Genomic DNA, 20532 nt, shown 5'->3' with positions numbered 1-20532 from the left:
GGCTGAAAAAAACTGAAATCAGTGACTCGTCTTGGATCCACCAGAGAACTGAGATCTCAGGGCAAATTATCACTTTGAAACCTGGAGAGATGAATAAATCCAAATCTCAACAGAGATCTGTTTGCTTGGAAGACAAGTCACTGGAGTCATGAACAGGTAGCAACACTGAAAGGGTAATTTTGGCCAATCGTTCAGTGCTGAGTATACTAGCAGGAGAATGAGAGCCTCCTAAGGGCCACATTCCTAAGTTTTATTTCCTGGAGTTTGACCTGGTTTTCATGATGAAAAGCCAAGAAAGATCCTCTAGTTATTCTGGCAGGGAAAAGGAAAAAAGGAACCATTGTCAGCATTCTTCATAACAAAGGCCAGAGGATTTTACCAGAGTGTTATTCCACTTGGGGCAAGGGCATTTTTTCCCACTCCAGTCCCCTCTAGCTATCCTATCTCACCCAAGTCAAGGAGGTTAGAAAAACTAAGAAACACCTACGAAGGTCACAGCCCTGAGACACAGTTCTATTAAAAGAAAGAGATTTAATCGTAAGATTATAAATGCTTCCCCTCCCCCACATTTTGCCAACAGAACAAAAGGGCTCCTGTACAAAGAATGGATTACAGCTGAAAGAGCAGCGAAGTGCAGACCCCTCCTGATGAGGAGTACCTAGGTAAGACCAAAACCAACAGAGGAGATAAAACAAGGTCGCTAAAGAAATTCAAAGTCTGGCACCTGCAGCTACAGCCAACATTAAACACAATCCAACCCCTTGCCAAATTAGCATAAAATTTCCCATGAAAGGCCTATTTACCTCATTTCCTATATCCAACATGCAGAGTTTTCAACAAAAAATGACAAGTCCAAAAGGCAAGAAGAAACACAGTTTGAAGAGATAAAGCAAACATCAGAACCAGACGCAGACATGACATGGGTGTTGCAATTATCAAACACGTATTTTTTAAATCATTGCAATTAATATTAAGAGCTCTAATGGGAAAAAATAGACAACTCGCAAGAAGAAATAAGTAATGTAAGCAAAGAGATGGAAATGCTAAGAAAGAATTTTTTAAATACTAGAAATCAAAAACATTGTGTGCTCATTTTCTAGGGCTGCCATAATAAATTATCAAAAATTTTGTGGAATTAAAGAACAGAAATTTATTCTCTCACAATCCAGAGGCCAGAAGTCTGACATCAAGGTCTTTTCAGGTTTGTGTTTTTCTGGAGGTTCTGAGAATCTCTTTCTTACCTACCTCCTTCTGGTAGTTGCCAATAATCCTTGGCTTTAGATGTGTCTCTCCAGTTTTTGCCTCCATCTTCAATATGGTGTTCTCCTCTGTGTCTCTTTGCATTTTCTCTTCTTCTAAAACTACAAGTCACTGCATTTATCTTAAGATTTAATTACATCTGCGAAGACATCTGCCACAGATGTTCCTGGTTATCCATGGGGAATTGGTTCCAGGACCCCCATGGATACTAAAATTCATAGATGCTCGTCTCTTCTATAAAATGTCATAATATTTGCATATAAACTGTGCACATCCTCCAGTGTAATTTAAATCATCTCTAGATTACTTACTACCTAACAAAATGCCTACACATCACTTCATTCATGTGGATTCAATGGAGTACTCAGTGTGCAGTACAAGTTTTGCTTTCTGGAGCTTTGTGAAATTGTTTTTTTCCAAATATTTTTGACCCACAGTTGGTTTAATCCACCAGTGCATGCAGAAACCATAATATGGAGGGCCAACTGTATTTCCAAATAGGTACTGGGGGTTAAAACTTGGATATATATTGTGGGAGGAACACTGTTTAACTCACTACACATTGTAAAATAAGTGGATAATATCCCTTATGTACTTATCAGTAGACTTTACACAGTCAAGAAAAGAACCAGTAAGCTTAATGAAAGGTCAATAGAAAGTTCCCAAATTAAACTACAGAGAGAAAAAAAGAATAAAAAAGAACAGAACATCCAAGAACTGTAGGAAAATTCCAAAAAAGTATAATATACATGTAACTTGAATAGCAGAGGAGAGAAAAAAGGAGCAGAAGATATGTTAGAAGAAATAATAGCTGGTCACTTTCTAAAATTAATAACAGATATCAAACCACATTTCTGGGAAGCTCAGAAGACATAAATCAAGATAAACCCCCCCAAATCTACAGATAGACTTATCATATTCAAACTGCAGAAAACCAAAGACAAAGTGAAAATCTTGAAAGAAACCAGATTAAAAAAATATGCTGACTATAGACAAACAAGGACAAAAATTAATAGCAGGCTTCTCATAAGAAACCATGCAAGCAAGAAGAGAATGGAATGAAGTGTTTGGTGTTGTAAGAATTCTAGATTCAAAATAATTTTCCCATTGAATTGTTGTTCAATTTTATTCTAGCCACAAAAGGTGCAGGTAGATAGTCTTATGTCATTCAAAATTGTGTTCCTTTGTAGGTAATGTGTTAAGTCTTTATAGATGACTTCACATTTTTCTTATTATTCTTGAAGCTTTAACATTTTAACAGTATGTATGTATTAGTGGACATTTGTTCATGCACACTGTTCAGTGCTGAGAACATTCAACCTGAAAACATGTATTCTTCTTTAGTTCAGGAAAATATTGATTCATTATTATTGCTACTACTACAATTACTATTACTACTACTACTGCTGCTGCTATTATTAACATCATCTTCTGCTATTACTACTAATATTACTACTGCTACTATTATTAACATCATTTTCATCATCATTGTCATCATCATCATCATCTCTTCCTCTTCATTTTCTCCATTTGCTCCTTCTTATAAGTCCTTTCTATTCACTGAGTGTTGGAATTCCAGACTGATCTTCTATACTTTGCATTCACAATTTTAATTTTCAACAAATCATTTTATTTTCTGATTGTTCCTCTTTTAGACAGCTTGTTCATGTTTTATGGATTCAACATCTTAGAACATTTTAAAAGTTGGTTTCTGCTTCCTAGATTACTTTGTTTCTTCTGAGTCAGCTATTTTGTTTGTTCATTTCTGTCTTCTTTTGGGGGGATCTTTCTTTTTCTTAAATCTTAGGTTGTCCTTACTTATTCACTTTTAAATTGACAAATGAAAAACTAGGTTGTTGAAATAGGTGGCTCACAAAATGTTCCTCTGCCTTATACAAATCTATTTGTGTAAACAGTCTTTTAACTTTCACCATTGCATCCTGGTGTCAACTTTTTGTTGGGAAATGACAAGGTAATGCCCATGCTTTGGTCCAGGTCAAACAGGAGAGTGTGGTGTTTCTTACATTGTCCCTTTCTCCAAGACCAGTGTGGCTGCAGAGACATAGATGGTCTCAGAGTCCTGAGAAGTGAATGGCAACAGAATAAACAGAATCAAAGTCCAAGCAAAACAAGCCAGTTAAGAATTAGGAGGAACAGAGGAACAAGCCATGCAGTGGACCTGTGAGAGGTCAATATACAGCAACCCTCTTTTTGCCAACTAGATTACCAAGGAAGTCTTTAGAAGAAAAGGGAGACTAGAACCTTCTGATACATGAGTAAACACTGTACAGAAGTAGCTACTCACTTCCCTCCTATGTTGTTGTTGTTGAACTTCAACTTGCTTTATTGTATCTTTTAGTGTTAAGAGACGTAAATCATTGGTAACAGGAGACAGCATAGAAGGTGAGACTTCAAACTTTATATAATAAAAAAAGATAATCTATAAGTAGTAAATTTTTACTCAGGAAAATATAAAGTAGAAGTCATGGAACAATAGAGCATAATGAGTGAGGCATGTAGATCAGCCTAATGGCCACAATTTCCAATTTAACTTAATTTCTTAGATGCTAAGGAAAATAGGAGACCAGGCCAGTTACATAATTCTGTGGACCAGTTCTAAGTGGGGGACAAAGCACTTTGTAAAACTGAGTTTTAAAAGCAATTTCTGATGTGGTGGCTCACACCTGTAATCTCAGCACTTTAGGAGGTCGAAGCAGGTGGATCGCTTGAGGTCAGGAGGCCAGGAGGCCAGGAGGCCTCGCCAACATGGTGAAATCCCATCTCTACTAAAAAATACAAAAATTAGCCAGACATGGTGGCAGGCACCTGTAATCCCAGCTACTTGGGAGACTGAGGCAGGAGAAATGCTTGAACCTGGGAGGCGGAGGTTGCAGTGAGCCTGAGTGAAAAAGTGAGACCCTGTCTCAAAAATTAAAAAATAATAATAAAAGCAATTTCTCATATCAGACTTAAGGTGGAAGAAAATAAGCAACAGGAAAGATAATAATAACAACAATAATAGTGATGATTACCATTTTTTGAGCACTTACTATGTGGCAGGCATCATGCCGTACACCCTACATGGATAAAAATTGCATATCTCCATTGTGTAGCTGAGGAAAGAGACAGCCAGAAAGTCTTAAGTTGCCAAGACCACAGGTCTAGTATATTGCTAAAGTAATATTTGAAACTGCATCTGTCAATCTTCAAAGACTGTGCTCTCAGTTCCTAGACCCAGCTGCCTCTTCAAAAGTCATGGGGCTGTGACACTGACATAACTCAGCAATGGGGCTTCTGTGAGTGGCTGACGTCATGTAATGCAGACACAGGGGTTTCATAGGACTCACCAACCCTTTACACACTGTTTCCCACTTAATTTGAACAGGTAGCACTTTTCTATAAACTGCATCTCCCACTTATGTCAGCAATAGTTTACAAAACAATAGTTTACAAAGTGAGCACCAAGAAAATAATCACATGATTCTGGACACTTAGAGCAGAAAGTGGAGAACTCCTTAGTCTTTTTTCACTTTTGCCTTTTATATGATGTAAGGTGCAACTCCTCACCCTCCATCAACATGTGTTCACATCAGTGCTGGGTACCAGGTGGTGGAGTTAGATGCCCATGACACCTTTACACACAGCCAACCCTATGCTCAACTCCCTCCCCATTAAAGCCATTGACTTTTGGCCCTATCATGTCCCCTTAATTTTCCTACCAAGCCTAGACTTGACATTTTTAAAGTGAGCATGATTCCACAAGTCCATCATTATTTATTTATGGCTTATATAATGTTATTTCAATATTGTTTAAGGTATTTTGAAGGGTTAATGAGTAGAGAATGTTTAGATGGTGGAATCCAATCTAGATAATTAGTATTAATCCTTATGAAGATATTTTTTCTTTCAACTTTTTACATTAAAAAAAATGCACCCCCCCATGTACACGTAGATTCCCGTATGTCAGTTCCAGGTAGTGTCTGACCCAGCTGGCTGTCCTGGAAGACAGTTCACCAAAAGCAGTGAGAGACTTGCGGACACTGTGGAGTGAACCTGATGAGGTCAATCCAATGGAAGGAGCAAGAACAGAACAGAAAGGCTGCAAGTACTTTAGTGATAGTGATATGAAACCAAGGCCAGACTGGCTGATAGTCATAGTCTTTTATTCTCTGGCATTCAAGGCTAATACAAGTCTCTATGATTCTGCGCCAGTTTATTAAATGGTGTAATAGACTACTTCTCTGTGGCCTTTTTTTTTCATTCATCATCATCTTTCCCAAGATGTAAAACACATAATTTTGATATTTGTCTGATTTGATGTTGGATGTGGGAAAGTCAAAAGCCGTCTCATGATAGCAAATATAGCCCGCACATTTCGGTGTTTATGGGTAGAACACAAGTTGATTAGGGCTCATAGAAAGATGATACAATGGGACTTACAAGGCCAAATTTGGGAGAAGGAGGTCATTCCTCCATCACTTCTGGCCAGTGACAAGTTTATCAGGAACCATAAGCTATTAGGGTGATTGGGGAACAAGGGAATAAACTTGGAAAACTGCAATGAAAGGGACTGGGAGCCTTATTGTATGTATATGCCCTGCAATCAAGCCTAGAGACATCCATATACTTGCTTCTATGATATGGCAAGCAACAATAAAATGTCCTGTGATTCTCCAAATCAGACCAGTGTGTTTTCTCCAAGTTATGCCAGGCCTCCTAGTTGCCTTGGATGCTCAAACTGGGTCTTCATACTGGGGTAACCCCTAAAGTCCTATTGCAGAATCGTTCCTGACTGAAAGCTGAATGAAATGGGATGGTTTGGGCAAAAACTTTCTCTTGGCCCTGTGAATGTCTTGAAATGCAGGTGACTATACATGGTCAACTGATCTCCATAAATAGTTAATGCCATCCCCTTTCACTTCAAAACCTATCCTGGATTGGGCAATAAAACATATGGTCACCCTAGTGGTATGTCACCCTAACAGACATCAGATGTTTATTTCTGAAAACATTTAATGTAGTTTTGCTTTCTGATAGCACGTTGAATTATACTTGTGATTCTGGACACTTAGAGAAGAAAGTAGAAAAACTCTCAGTCTTTGTTACTAAAAGGACCTTTGCCATCTGTATGGTGTGAAGGGCAACTCATTCTCCATCTGCATCTGTCCATCTCGATGCCGAGTACTAGGTGATAAAGTTACATGCCCATGATACCTCTACTGCAGCTGATTTGGGTTCTTTTAGTTTCTTTTCTTTTTTCAAATGTGCAACTTTCCAGGTGTCCTGATTGCCCATCAAAACTATCCCAGAACATTCCCTAATTTGTGGAAATCAAATTGTTTATTGTTTGAACTCTTTATCTAAAAGTCTATCAGCCCCAAATGAAGCTAGATAGATAATCTAGTCATATCTCTAGCCATAGATAATTTAGTCATTTTTCTAAAAGATACAGAAACTGCTAACCCAAGGTTTAGAGGACACCAATAGGTTTGTCTGCCTCTTCCCTCTTTCATAACAATCTCCTGCCCTTTATTCCCACTGTGAAAGCAGCCCTTTTGTTAAATGAAGACCTGCCCAATGGCCACAACTGATTGGTCTAGAGGCAGATGCTTGACACAGCCTGGGCCAATCAGAGCAAACTAAAGTCCTGCCCCAAAAATTTACTGATTGAGTCTCAAAAAGAGTCCTTGATTCTCTGGGTAAGTGAAAGCTCTAAGGTATAAAGCTTTGGAATTGTTGGTGGTTGTGTTCTGACCTAGTGAAGAAAGACAGAGAGGGGAAGGAGAGAAAAGGAGAGGGAAACAGTAACAAATGAAGCCAAAGGCAGCAAGAAGCAAAGACTGGAGATGAAGAGAAAGCCCTGGTGACCTTCGAATTCCTGCTGCTTATCATTTCTGAGCCTAGCTGCCTCCCTCTCTTTCCTGTCACTTGACCATTTATGTCTGCCACAAAACACCCAGATTCCTGCCTATAAATTCCCACTTTGTCCTTAAGTGGAAAGATTTTGCTTTCTGTCACCTTTGATCAAGGAGTCCTTTTACAAGAGGTTAATGTATGTGTCCCATTTAAGAAGAATCTTATGACAGGAAGTTCACAGAAAAACTACATAGTTAAAAGCCGTTACTTTAAAGTTGAGATGCCCTTGAGCAATCTCCTGCCATCTCCCTCTTACAATTTAGGAATCTAAAGGCAATCTTTTTATATCCCCTCCTCACATTCTGTGTATCCCTAGAGTCATTCAACCACCCTCATCCTTTCAACTGTTTCCATCAGGGGAAATAGCAGATAACTTTTAAAGAAAAGGGTGTTTGACCTCATAATCAACCTGATTAAAATCTTTTTTTTTTTCCTATGTAGGCCATTTCCAGCATTTACTTTTAAACTAACAAGGCCTGATTTTGAAAGACTCTGGACGCCATGCGAAGTGTCTTAGCTATGGGCTGAATTGTGTCCCTACCCCTACCTTTAAATTCCTATATTGAAGTCAACCCCCAGTACCTCAGAATGTGACTATATGTGGAGCTAGGATCTTTAAAGAGGTATAATTAAATTAAAATGAGGTCACTGGGGTGGGCCCTAATCCAGTATGACTGGTATCCTTATAGGAAGAGAAAATTAGGGCATAGACATGTACAGAATTGAAGATGATGTGGGGATGCAAGGAGAAAGTGGTCATCTACAAGCAAAGGAGAGAAGCCTAGAAGAACCAGTCCTGCCCACATCTTGATCTTGAACTTCGAGCCACCAGAACTGTGAAAAAAAAATAAGTTCCTGTCATTTAAGCTTTTTTCTGGCAGCCCTAGCAAACTAAAACCATCTGCATTAATCAAGGTTCTCCAGAAAAACTGAAATAATAAGATGAGCTGTAGTCAGTAAGTTTAAGACCCAGAGGACAAGTCGATGTTTCACTTAGAGTCCGAAGGCAGGAACAAACCCCATGTCCCAGCTGAAAGACAGGCAAGAGCGGCTTCCTTTTACCCTTTGGGTTCTGTGCAGGCCTGCATCTGATCGAGTGAGGCCCACCCACATTAGGGAGGGTAATATGCTTTACCATATATTCAAATGCTATCTCATCCAGACATATCTTCACAGACACGCTGGAATAATGTTTGACCAAATGTCTGGACACCTTGTGGCTCAGTCAAGTTGATGCATAAAATTGACCATCATACCATCTTACAAAATGAGAGCTATTAACCACCTAATAGCCCAAATTATTGAAACCAAGTCCCATCCAGGCTCTCTACAGGTGTATTAAATGCGGCATAGGAAATACAGTCACCCCTGACCCTGGAAAGATCGATAGGTTATGCTACCAAATTACACAAAGTTCCAAGTGCAACCGTCCTTCCTGCCAGTAACTGTAAATTTCTGATTCTGACCCCATCAGGATGCATCAAAGGTACCCAACCTGTGGGGCGAGCTCTCATGCAAGGGCAGTGCTTGGAGGCACTTCACTTTTTAAGGTCCTGCTTCACTCTCTTTCCTCTAATATAGTGCAATTTGTGAGGAATGAAAGGAGATTCTACATTAAAGTCATCATTCAGCAACTGGAGGTATGCCTCACTGCAGAAAAGGGCAATCTGCAAAGCCGTTATCCATTCCACATGTCCCTGTGGTTTGTCAGCACACTGTCAGCTCTGCTTATTCTATGTATTTTTGGCAGTCAGCTCCCTTCAGGGTTGGCATGTGTTATGGTAATGGCTATACCAACTGTAGTCCATGAAACATGGCTGAGTATAATATATGGGGCTGCATAAAGGAAGCTTTGGGTGGGAACTTTGTGAATTATCAGAAAATAATTATACCCGTGCTTTACAAGTTGAAAGTGTCTGAGACTTTGACAAAATGGGAAAAGAGAAAACCAACATCCTTTCCTGCGCCCATTACCTTCTTCCCGTTAAATATTCTAGATGTATGTCTTCCATCCCCACACATTAAACTACTTACTCCATCCTCCAAGTATTTACATTTTGAAACTTCTTTATGAAATAGAAAAATAATCAATTGTTAGAGATGCCCATTTTGTTTTCAGATTCAACACAAGTATATTCAACTCTGAGATACCTGGGTAAATGCAAGATTATTAAAAATAATTGTCAGGCAAATATAGGCAGGGATCAAGGTATACAAAAAGAGAAAGGATGGTTGAACAGGCCATTAGCTCATCCAAAAGATCCTGAAAGAAACGAGATGGTTTGGGCAAAACTTTCCTTGGCCCTATGAAGGTCTTGATATGTAGATGGCGTCTGCATACTGGGTTGTCTGGACAGCCCTGGTTTACTCGCGTGGTCCCTTTGTAATTCTTAATAGAGCTGCATTTTACTTTCAAGGTTTCCTGATTTGGATAAAATAGAGTTGCATTTCCCTCTCAAGGTGTCCTGCTTTGGATAAAATATACGGTGGCCCTATGATTTGTCACCCTCTAATGGAACCCTTATGGAAATTAGGCTCTGAAGCAAAACAATGACCATCCTGATGGGAATTGGGGGCTCACTTCGGACAAGACCCCCTGGATGGCTACACTTTCCAGCTATTCATGGGCCAGATTTAACCAGTCTCAGTAAGGCAGTGGCAAGAAATTTGTGGTGACCCTGCTAGGTTTCTGACGTGGAGAGAACTATAGAGCCATGAAACAAACTGTTTCATGAAGCTCCACTTCCTCTGTCTTCCCAGTATGAGGCTCCCTCAGTGGGTACTGCCTTGACTTTTGCTGTCCTCTCTTTCTGAGAGCACTCCCTATTTATACAACCAGAGTCATTACTTCTGTGCATCTCTCTGTATCACCACCCCTTAGCAACATTGCCAGTCTCCCTCTGCAGTTACAGCCCTGCAGCCAAATGTCCACAGGACTTTCCTACTTGAATGTCCCAATAGCACCTTAATTTTCAACTTGCCTACAACTGAACTCACTCTCTCCCACAATACATTCTCCTCTCTTTTTAATGTGTTTCCATTTACCCTCCTTAAGGTTATCTGTGATTTTTCCTCCTCTTTTATCTACAGTCCCCAGATAACCCCTTATGACTTTTCTTTAGTGAGGTCTCCCACACAGGTATCCTTCCTTTCTCTCTCTTCAAGGCTAGCACACTGGCTGTATTAGTCCGTTTCGCATTACTAGAAAGGAATACCTGCAGCTGGGTCATTCATAAAGAAAAGAGGTTTATTTGGCTCACAGTTCTACAGGCTGTACAAGAAGCATGACACCAGCATCTACTCATGGCAGAAGGCAAAATGGGAGCAGGCATGTCTCATGGTATCAGAGTGAGCAAGAGAGAGAAGAGGAGGTGCCAGGCTGTTTGTAACAATCAGACCTCACAGTAACTAATAGAGTGAGAACTCACTCATTAGTGTGGGGATGGCACCAAGCCGTTCCTGAATGATCCATCCCCATGACCAAAATACCTCCCACCAGATCCCACCTCCAACATGGGATTGCATTTTTACATGAGATTTGGAGGGGACAAATACCCAAACTATTTCACTGGCCCAGAGCTCCCCTTGCTCCACTGCCTCTGCCCTCTTCCCATTCCCAAGCAAACTTGTACTGAAGCATATCTTGACCATGACATCCACCTGCTCAAAAAGCTCAACCACAAATTCCATCTGTCCATGAAACAAAGTTCAGGGTTCTTACTCAGGGAGCTGAGAGCTATAACAATCTGGCCCAGCTCCTCTCTGAAATTCCTAAATTCCTATCTTGAATACAGGAATGCTATGACTTGTGTTAAGCGAGGGGCAGCCTGCAAATCACTCTCACAGCCATGACCTCATTCACTCAAATAACAGCCCTGAGAGGATAAGGGATTCAAGCAGGGCCTCAAACCCAGGCCTCACAAAGTCTCTTGTTCTCAGCATAGCCCCCGTGAACAATGTGGGGAGAATAAAAACTTTTCTTTTACAAGTTACTTAGCTTTAACTATATATGATACTCTTTATTTACAAAGCATGACTTAAAAAGAAAAATAATTACTATTGCTTCCATGCCACATTTTTCTCTTGCTGCTTCACCTTCAAAGTAGAATTCAGAAAAACTCACAATGGACTGCAGAAAGTTTATGTGCAAAGAATTCATATTTTTAGAACAGTTTTAGATTTACAGAAAAATTATGAAAATGATATGGAGTTTCCATATACTTCACACCCAGCTTCCTTGAAAACTAACATCTTATATGGTGCATTTGTTAAAATTAAGGGACAATATTGGTAAACTATGACTAACTAAGGCCCATACTTTATTCAGATTCCCTTAGTTCTTATCTACTGTGCTTTTTCTGTTTTGGGATCCCATCCGGGACACCACACTGGACCATGTCTTCTTAGGTTCCTCTTGGCTGTGATAAATTTTCAGACTCCCCTTGTTTTTTATGACCTTAATGATTCTGTGGAGTCCTGGTCAGGTATTTTATAGAATGTCACTCCACTGGAATTTGTTCGATGTTTGGCTGATGGTTAGGGTGGTGTTACAGGTTTTTGAAGGAAGACCACAAAAGTCAAGTGCCATTTATCTCACATCACTGCTGTTAGCATGACTTATCACTGTTGATGTTGGCCTTGATCACCTGGCTGGAAAATGTTTGTCAAGTTTCTCCACTGCAAAGTCCTCCTTTTCCCCCTGTTTCCATACTGTTCTCTTTGGAAGGAAGTCACCATGCATGGCCCACACTTAGGGAATGAGAAGCTTTATATTCCATCTACCTCCTTCAGGACAGAGAATCTGTCTTCTTCTCTGTGGGCAATTTGTCTCTTCTTCCCCATTTATTTAATTATTCAATCATTTATTTGTGTCAGTATGGCCCATAAATATTTATTTTAAGCTTTGCATTATGATCCAATAGTACTTTTGTTCATATTGTTCCAGCTTTGGCCATTGGGAGTTCTTTCAGTTGGCTGTGTCCCTTTAACACATTCTCATCATAATGGTGTGGGTTTTTTCTTTTGCTTTGTTTTCTAATAACTCCCTTGCTTTCTAACACTACAAGGTGACCCATGCTCATTCTCTGTGTATCCTCTCCAGTTCTAGAATAAGCCATTTATCCAAAGAGCCTTGGTTCCTTTTATTGGAGAATAGTACCAGAAACCAAGATTTAGGCACTAGGTATGCTCCAAATAAATTCCGAATTATCCAAATCCAACCAAATTTTTAAGGAGTGTTTGAATATGTTTATTTCTTACACATAAGTGGTAATAAATAGGTCAACTAATTTCCCATCTTATTTACAGACATGGGTCATTTGGGGCCTTTTCATAAGAATGCTTTAATCTTAGCTTCTACTGATTTAATAACCTTAGTGAGGTAAATAGAATTAAAATGGTCATAATAATGATAATGGTTATAGCTATGAGAAAGACATTAAGTACTATATATACATTATCTTGTTGTACCCTAATAGCGTCTCAGAGAAAGAAGCATTATTATTATCCCATTTTATAGATGATGAAAGTGATGTCGGCCTTGATTGTCATACTGAGAACTAAATGAGAAAACACTCGTAAAGCCCCTAGTACAGAGCATGGAGAGGGAGCTCAATAAATCATTTTCTCACTCCCTTGCCTCTAGAAAAAAATAAAATAGGCAAACATCAGCAACATATTAGCTGTAAAAATTCAGCTCATGGTCTGTGAGATGAAAAATATAGGGGTTATATTAGCTCATTTGTTTTCTTTGTTGCTGTATAAATGTGATCTGATTCCCAAGAGCGAAAAATCAACCTGCGTCATGAAAGATCTCTAACAAAATGAAGAGGTATTTATCTTGAGAGTCAAGTCTGTTTACTGAGTTATCCTTTACATCACTCAAATTCTCAGACTTCAGCAAAACTCAAATGACCCTTTAAATGTCTTTTTGAAAATCTTCTTAATTTTTATTTTAGGTTCAGGTGAACATATGAAGGTTTGTTTCATAGGTAAATTGCGTCTCCTAGGGTTTTGGTGTAAGATATTTCGCCACCCAGGTAATAAGCATAGTATCTGATGGGTAGTTTTCCTGTCCTCACCTTCCTCCCTCCTTCTCCCCTCAAGTAGGCTCCAGTGTCTGTTGTTCCCTTCTTAGTGTCTATATGTACTTTTTGGAGCTATCTGAATAATCTAAAGCACTTTCCCAAAACTTTAATGTTTGGATTAAGATGGAAGAAACATTGAATAAATCCACAACACCTCCTAAGTTTTTAAAGCTAATGAAATGACATAAAGTTACCAAAATACCTATATAATATGCAGAAAAATTCTGGAAGCTTTGCTTCTCCAAGGGAGTAGTTCCACTATTCTTATAAATCTTGGGCAAACAGGTTGAACCATATGCGAATTTGCAAGCTTTCTTGCACAGATTTAGACAGATTGTTCTGAAAAATAAAAGGTTTGTTTTTCATTCTCCATTGTTTCTTCCAAGCATTCCTTCCTCCTCTTAGTATTTTGGGAAGATGAAAATTGAGAGTTGAAGGAAAAATCAAGGACATGAGTCTTATAAGCAGCAAAGACAGCCGCAGAATTTAAATCTACTCTGAGAACACTTTCTAGCCTCTCTACTGCCTTCACTCCAGCTAGAAGCTTTAGTCGCTGCAGACCAAATTCCAGACCTTTGCTAGTGACATTCTTCCACTTGAAGAGCCTTTGACTTCCTTTCTGCCACTCTGGATCACAGATTACAACTGGATGTAATCCCCATGTACCCTAAAAGTCACCCCCATGTGCAATCTACTCTTGTGTTCAGAACTCCCCAGATTTTACACTTTGAACCAATCTGCAGTACTGCCCATTACAACACAGGTGTGCCCAGTCTCCCCAGCTGAATCATAAGCTTTCTCAGACCTGTTGCTTTCATTCTCTCACCTGCTAAGCCTAGCCTAGATAGTCTTAATAAATATTTCTGAGTTCTTTTCATTGATTGATTATGTCTAGGGGCAGCTATAGCCTTGGTCTTTGGAGAAAAATATTAGAACAAGGCTGCTTCCCTCCCTAACCCTGGGCTGGCAGGGGTTTCAGAAGGCACCTGTCCTCAGAAAAGGTATTCTCCAGGCCAGCATTTTGGGAGCTCCAGAGCTCCGAGATTATTCCTTTGATCAGATTCCTTTGCAAGGGGATAATCGAGCTTAAAATATTTTTTTTTAAATAAAAGAGCATAAAAAGTGAATTTAAAAGCAAATGGGCCAAGCTCTTTCCCTAGGAAGTCTTTCAGTTTCACACATAGCAAATTCCTATGGTATGGACCTATTAGAAATGCTTTTTTAGCCCCTTTATGCATATTTATTATGTTCCTCTATGACTCTGTTATCGCTTAATTTGACACCAAGCCTCTAAAGCCACATCTTCTTTCTTCCCAAACTATAAAAAGGGGCAAAATATTTTAATCATGAAGTTCTGTATAATTTAAAGATTATCTTCTGTCTGCATGAGTTACAGCAATAATCAAAGGAGGCTGGGGATCTGTAAAACTAAGGCCCTAATTTTTTGACAGGTGTTCTGCTTGGTATGGAATTAACCTCTTTTTACATCATATACATACATAAGAGCAAATCATTAAACATATCCTTGGTACACACAGACAACAAAGAGGCAGAATCCACAAGGTGAGACCTATCCTGCCTCAGTCATAAGCTCCAGCATTCACTAATAACAGAAAAATAAATGATGGGGGTATTCTATTAGCTTCACAGTCTGAATCGGATTGATACATCCACCTGGTAGTCCTGGAGGGACCAGGAGTCTTGATCCATCTGTTAGTTACATTCTCCATTGCAGCTAAATGAGAGATTGGGAATGGCTACCAGGCCCTATATTACCTTCCAATGCCCAGCCATTTAGGTCAGTGCAGTGATTAAACGCAGGGCAACTGGAGTCAGACAGAACTTGGTTTAAATCCTTGAGCAACTACCTGCTAGCTGTATGTCTTCTAGAAAGCTATTTAAGCTCTCAAAGTTTCAGTCTCCTCAAAGTCTGTTTATATGACAGAGACATTAATTACATCTACCTCTAGGGTATTGTAAATGAAGTAATGCATGGACATAATACCTGAAAAATAGCAATTGCTCAACTAAATAAATTTCTTCTCTGGGAACCTGATTGGTATCTTGTTACCCATTCATTTGCTTTTATGCTCATATAACAAATATTTTTGAGCCACATACAAGTACCATATGAAGAGCACGTAGCAGTAAATAAAATAAGCCTTGTCCCTATCTTCATGGAACTCACAGTCACCAGGGTATACATGCAGGAAACAAGTAAATAAATAAAGTTTACAATTATATAACTCTATGTGTGTGAAGAAAAAAAATAAAGGTCAGTGAAACAGAGTAATGGAGAGACATATTTAGATAGGGTTGTGTGTTAATTAGGGCCCTGGCAGGAAGAGATGGCAATCTCAAATGTTGTAATTTAGAGAAAGACTGTTCAGTGAAAAAGTGTGTAGAGGATTGAGGGAAACCAGCAAGAAATAGTGAGGGTCCTTGGAGGGAAGCAAAACAAAAGCTAGCAATTGCTGAGAGTCTTTTCCAACCTCAAAGGATGAGAGGAGGAAGCTGAGGTGGCAGACAGCATCCTCTTGACAGAAGCTTTCAGTAGAGGTACAGAGGCCACCAACATGACTCTTCAGAGAGGGAGCCCAGGGGATAAACCCCCTGACTTCTCTCTAGCCTCTGACCTTCTGCCCCCAAGAAGAAGCTGGAGTCATGAAGAACTCTCAATGCCTCTCTGAACACGGACAGGGTGAAAAGTGGATTTCAAGTGCATTTAGAAAATATCCAACACAGGCGGTCAAGAAAAGTTTTTCTGGGAAGCAGACCTGTAAGTGAAGGACAAACACTGGGGAAGGAGCCAAATGAGAGAAGTCAGGGAAGGGCATTCGAGACAGTGGTGACTGCACGTGCAAAGGTCCTGAGGAAAGAAAGAGCTCGGTGTGGCAAGAGACAGAAAGGAGGTCAGCAGGGCAGGAGCACAGTGGATGAGGCTGTGGAAGAGCAAAATGAGTTTTGAGGTGTTCTCAGGGGCCATTGATCTACCCAGGTCCTAAATCAAACAGGGACATTTTTTCTTCCCACCAGCTGAGGGCTGGCCCCTGTTTTTTGACTCCTCCCCTCGACTAGTGTAGGCTAAACAGATGTATTTAATGTAAGTTAAAACCTAGGAAACCTCCTGAAACTTCTGTGTGTTTCCATATACCATTCCATTTGTCTGAGATACTGATTCTTCTGCAGCCTACGCCCAGTGCTAATGCCAAGATGAAGCTTGACTATCACAGTTCCTTGAAATCACTATATTGGAGAGAAGGAGGGTTATCTTAAGCATTGCCAGGTGTCTTAAGCATTGCCAGTCATTGACATATTGGAGAGGAGTATTTTAAGCACTGCCATGCTTGATATTTTCAAGATAAAGCTTGAAAATCACCTTTCCTTGAAGTCACCATATTGGAGAGAATGAGGGGTATCTTAAGCATTGCCATTTACATTATCTCCCATAAAATATAATGTAGGCTGCCTATACCTCCCTGCCTCTTTGTTGTTGAGCTTGGCCATGTGATTTGCTTTGGCCAGTGGACTATTGGCAGATGTGATACAAGCAGAGGCTTTAAATGGGTTTGTGTGATTTGGCTTGATGGCCTACAGTCCTGTGATCTCCCATGAGGACAGCATGTCCCAAGGATCCATGAGTCAACCTGAACCCAACTAGAGTCCAGCTTGGCCCTGCCATATTCAGCCTAGATCAGCCAAACTGCGGCTGACCTACTGGCCCATGTTTGTCACACAGCATCAGCTGAGATGTTTGTTTCTCAGCAAAAACTAACTAATACTAAGTTTCTGGCAGATGTGTGGGAGACAGAGGCTGGGGCGGGTGAACAAATACAGGCAGGTGGGGGTGATTTCCAGCATATCAGACAACACATACCATTGTGTCGGAAAATGACTGGCTGTCAGCTTCCTGGTGCTTCATCGCTTTGTTTTTAGCAAGTTTGTGCATGTGAGAGAGCTGCACTTCACCGAAAATGAGTATTCCAGAGCCAAGCAGATTTTACTGGCATCAGAAATATTGGATTCATGTTTTTCTTTTTAGTTGTTGTCCAAATTGTTAATTCCAAGTGTTATAAAGTGCCAAGATGCTGCTTCCTCCTCAGGGTCCCCATGTGTTGGATAACTGCAGGTATTTGTATACATGCCTTTACACCCTCAATGCTTCTCTTTGTAAATCAGATGGGCTGGCCCTTTGAGCATTCTTCACATTGCTTTTGCCTGCCCCCTCTGTAGCTCCCAACCCATCTGGCTACATCTGGCTCACACTTCACCATACTGCTTCAGACATGAGCTCACCAGAGTTCAAGAGAGATACCAGAAACCCTCCACTGGATGTTTGAAACAATACATAACTCAGGTGAAATGTCACATGCTTTCCCTCGGAAACACCTGTAAAAGAAATTGAAAATATATGTAAATTATCTAGCTTCTCCATGTTTCCACTGAGCCCAAAATCCATATAGCCAAAGAAATGGCTCTAATAGCTTCAGAAAAAAAACCATGCTAATGTACTACCCACTGGCTCCCTGAAAAGCCTACTATGCATCAGACACTGTGCCTGGGACTAGGAGGAATATTTTTTAAAACTACCAAATTTCCTGCTATTGAACAGTTAATGGATTAAAAAAATGAAAAGTCGTAAGCAAAAGCTACTACTGAGAACAATGGTTGGCAGTGAAAATTGGCTAATCAACTGGCCAAGCTTTTTACAGTATGTTATTAAATCCCTGAAACAGTACCCATATTATAGTCAGAACAACTGAGTCTTGGCAGCATCTAAAAACTCACCTAAGGTCATGCAACCTGTAAGTGGTTGATGTGAGACTTATCCTGGTTCCTGACTCTGTTTGACCCTGAAGACCATGTACATAGCCACTACCCTTACTTCCTTTCCAGGGTCATAATGCAATTACAGAGCCCCAGTGAAAGCATTTATCAAGCAAGATAGCCTTACAGTGTAGAAAGTGGCTTTCTAGGGGAGGAGAGAACCATATAACAAGGAAGATGAACAACGTGCAGGGTATTAGAGAATGCATCAGGTTTTACACATGGAAATAAAAGGAAAAGGAATGGCATTTGCAAAAGCATAGAGTTGAGAAAGGGCATGGACTAGTAAAGGAGGTTACAGAAAAGGATGTGAGGTGAATGGCAACAAAGAGGAAAGGATGATGGAAAAAAAGAGGTAAAGAGCTATATTGGTACCAACTAAAAAGGACCCTGGAACATCTTGCAGATTAAGTGAGTTGTTAGTGCCCTTATAGGAATCATTTTTTTCTTTTATTTTGTCACCTGATCTCTCCTAGTTTGCATTTTTTGAAAATGAATCTCATTTTGCTGTTTATTACCCATATATTGAGCCTGTCTATATCTCTTGGAATAAATTCTATCCATCATTCTTATTGGATTTATTCCAGCACCACCCCAGTTTGTATAATTTGCAAATTTCATTAACATTCTCTTTGCTTTCTCCTGGAAACCATTAATAATATTGCTGCATATGATCAGGCTTAACACCAATCTCTTTGGCACCCCTACTAATCAACTACTACTTGCTGGATGTCACACTATTCATCGCCATGCCTTGTTTACAGACCCCCTGAAAATTATCAATCCCTGTGACATTGTTCACATCCAAGCCAGTGTCAGTTAATTTCATAAGTAAAATTTTGTGATGTGGTATCAAATGCATTAACAAAATCAAGATGTATTGCAGGGACTTTGTTCCCCTTCACTATGAATTTTAAATAGCTTTCAGGTTGCTCCTGGATGATTTATTTGTGGCAACACCAAGCGGCTTATTCACTGATGATTCCATTACTTCTTAGATGTTCCGGGCTATTTTCCTCCATACACTTAAACTTACTAGAGGTAAGCCCAGGATCATTCCTCTTTTGAAAAGATAGGTGAATGTATTTGTTGTTAGCATGGACTTCTATGGCCCCTACAAATATATGAAGTAATTTTAAAAAACAATTCCTTTTCTCCCTGACTGGCAGCTTTTCTGAGGTAGGTAGGTGCCTCCAGCAGCCTTGCTGCTTATGGATAAAACATCATGTTTTAGGGTGCTCCTTCCGGCCTATCTACACCCTCCAGCTTGGAATTTCCTCATTAATTTATCCCCGAGTGCAGATAGTATACACTGTGAAATACTCCAGCCAGTGTACCTCACTGCCAGCTAGTGACCCTAAATGCTGCTTTAGGGACATAAATGAATCCAAATGCAGGTGATTAGGTCTAGAAATCTGCTGTTTAAAAAATCATAATGTATCCAGAACCTGAGCCCATATAGCATCATGGGGGTTTTTTTTGTTATTGTTTTTTGTTTTGAGACAGAGTCTCACACTGGTGCCTGGGCTGCAGTGCAATGGCACAATCTCAGCTCACTGCAACATCCGCCTCTGAAGTTCAAGCGATTCTCCTGCCACAGCCTCCTGAATAGCTGGGATTACAGGTGCCCACCACCACACCTGGCTAATTTTTTTGTATTTTTAGTAGAGACAAGGTTTCACCATGTTGGCCAGGCTTGAACTTCTGACCTTGTGGTCTTGAACTTCTGACCTCATGATCCACCTGCCTCAGCCTCCCAAAGTGCTGGGATTACAGGTGTGAGCCACCATGCCTGGTCAGAATGTTTTTTTGCACTTCCTGCTCATTTGTCCCTGCCTGTGACTCCTCACCTTCACTGCCATTGACAGGGCATTTGACATAGAATAAGATCTAAGTATGAACATCAACAATTTATATCCAAATGTCCCTTTTGTCTCAAAACAAAAACGGAGAAAATAAGAGTGGGAAAAGCAAATGAAGAGAGAGAAAATGAAGCAGCCATTGGTTGGACACTCTTGTGAGAAGGAAGAGCTTATCATGAATTACACCAAAACTCAAAGTGGGTTTTGGTAGGGCTTCAGTGATTTCCAAAAAAACACTCTGAAATGATCCAAGTTACATCTCCCAAGTACTTTACACAAGCACTTGGCTGCCTGGTGGACACAGATACAGGTTTTCCCATATACACCTGCAGAGATCAAACTGCAGCAGGCATTTGTTAAGAGCTGCCCTAAATGCTTTTTTGAGTAAGCTTGGTATATTATTCAGGGTTCCAATATCCTTGATATGGTTTGGCTGTGTCCCCACCAAAATGTCACCTTGAATTGTAATAATCCTCAAGTGTCAAGGGTGGGGCCAGGTGGAGATAACTGAACCATGGGGGTGGTTTCCTCACACTGTTCTCGTGGTAGTGAATAAGTCTCATGAGATCTGATGGTTTTAT

At 40.1% G+C, this 20532-nt stretch overlaps 1 long non-coding RNA gene across 1 annotated transcript in view; it reads right to left on the bottom strand.

The window, feature by feature from the left end:
• LOC131381535 (uncharacterized) overlaps nucleotides 1-17617 on the bottom strand; it is a 31607-nt gene extending 13990 nt beyond the window's left edge. Inside the window, exon 1 of the long non-coding RNA XR_009210350.1 lies at nucleotides 17559-17617. This is a non-coding gene — a long non-coding RNA (uncharacterized LOC131381535). The remainder of the gene's footprint in view (nucleotides 1-17558) is intronic.
• Nucleotides 17618-20532: the final 2915 nt, after the last annotated feature.

The sequence above is a fragment of the Hylobates moloch genome, unplaced genomic scaffold (assembly GCF_009828535.3).
Source record: "Hylobates moloch isolate HMO894 unplaced genomic scaffold, HMol_V3 SCAFFOLD_16, whole genome shotgun sequence".
Classification (NCBI taxonomy): Eukaryota; Metazoa; Chordata; class Mammalia; order Primates; family Hylobatidae; genus Hylobates; species Hylobates moloch.
This window is presented reverse-complemented; position numbering and strand designations above follow the sequence as displayed.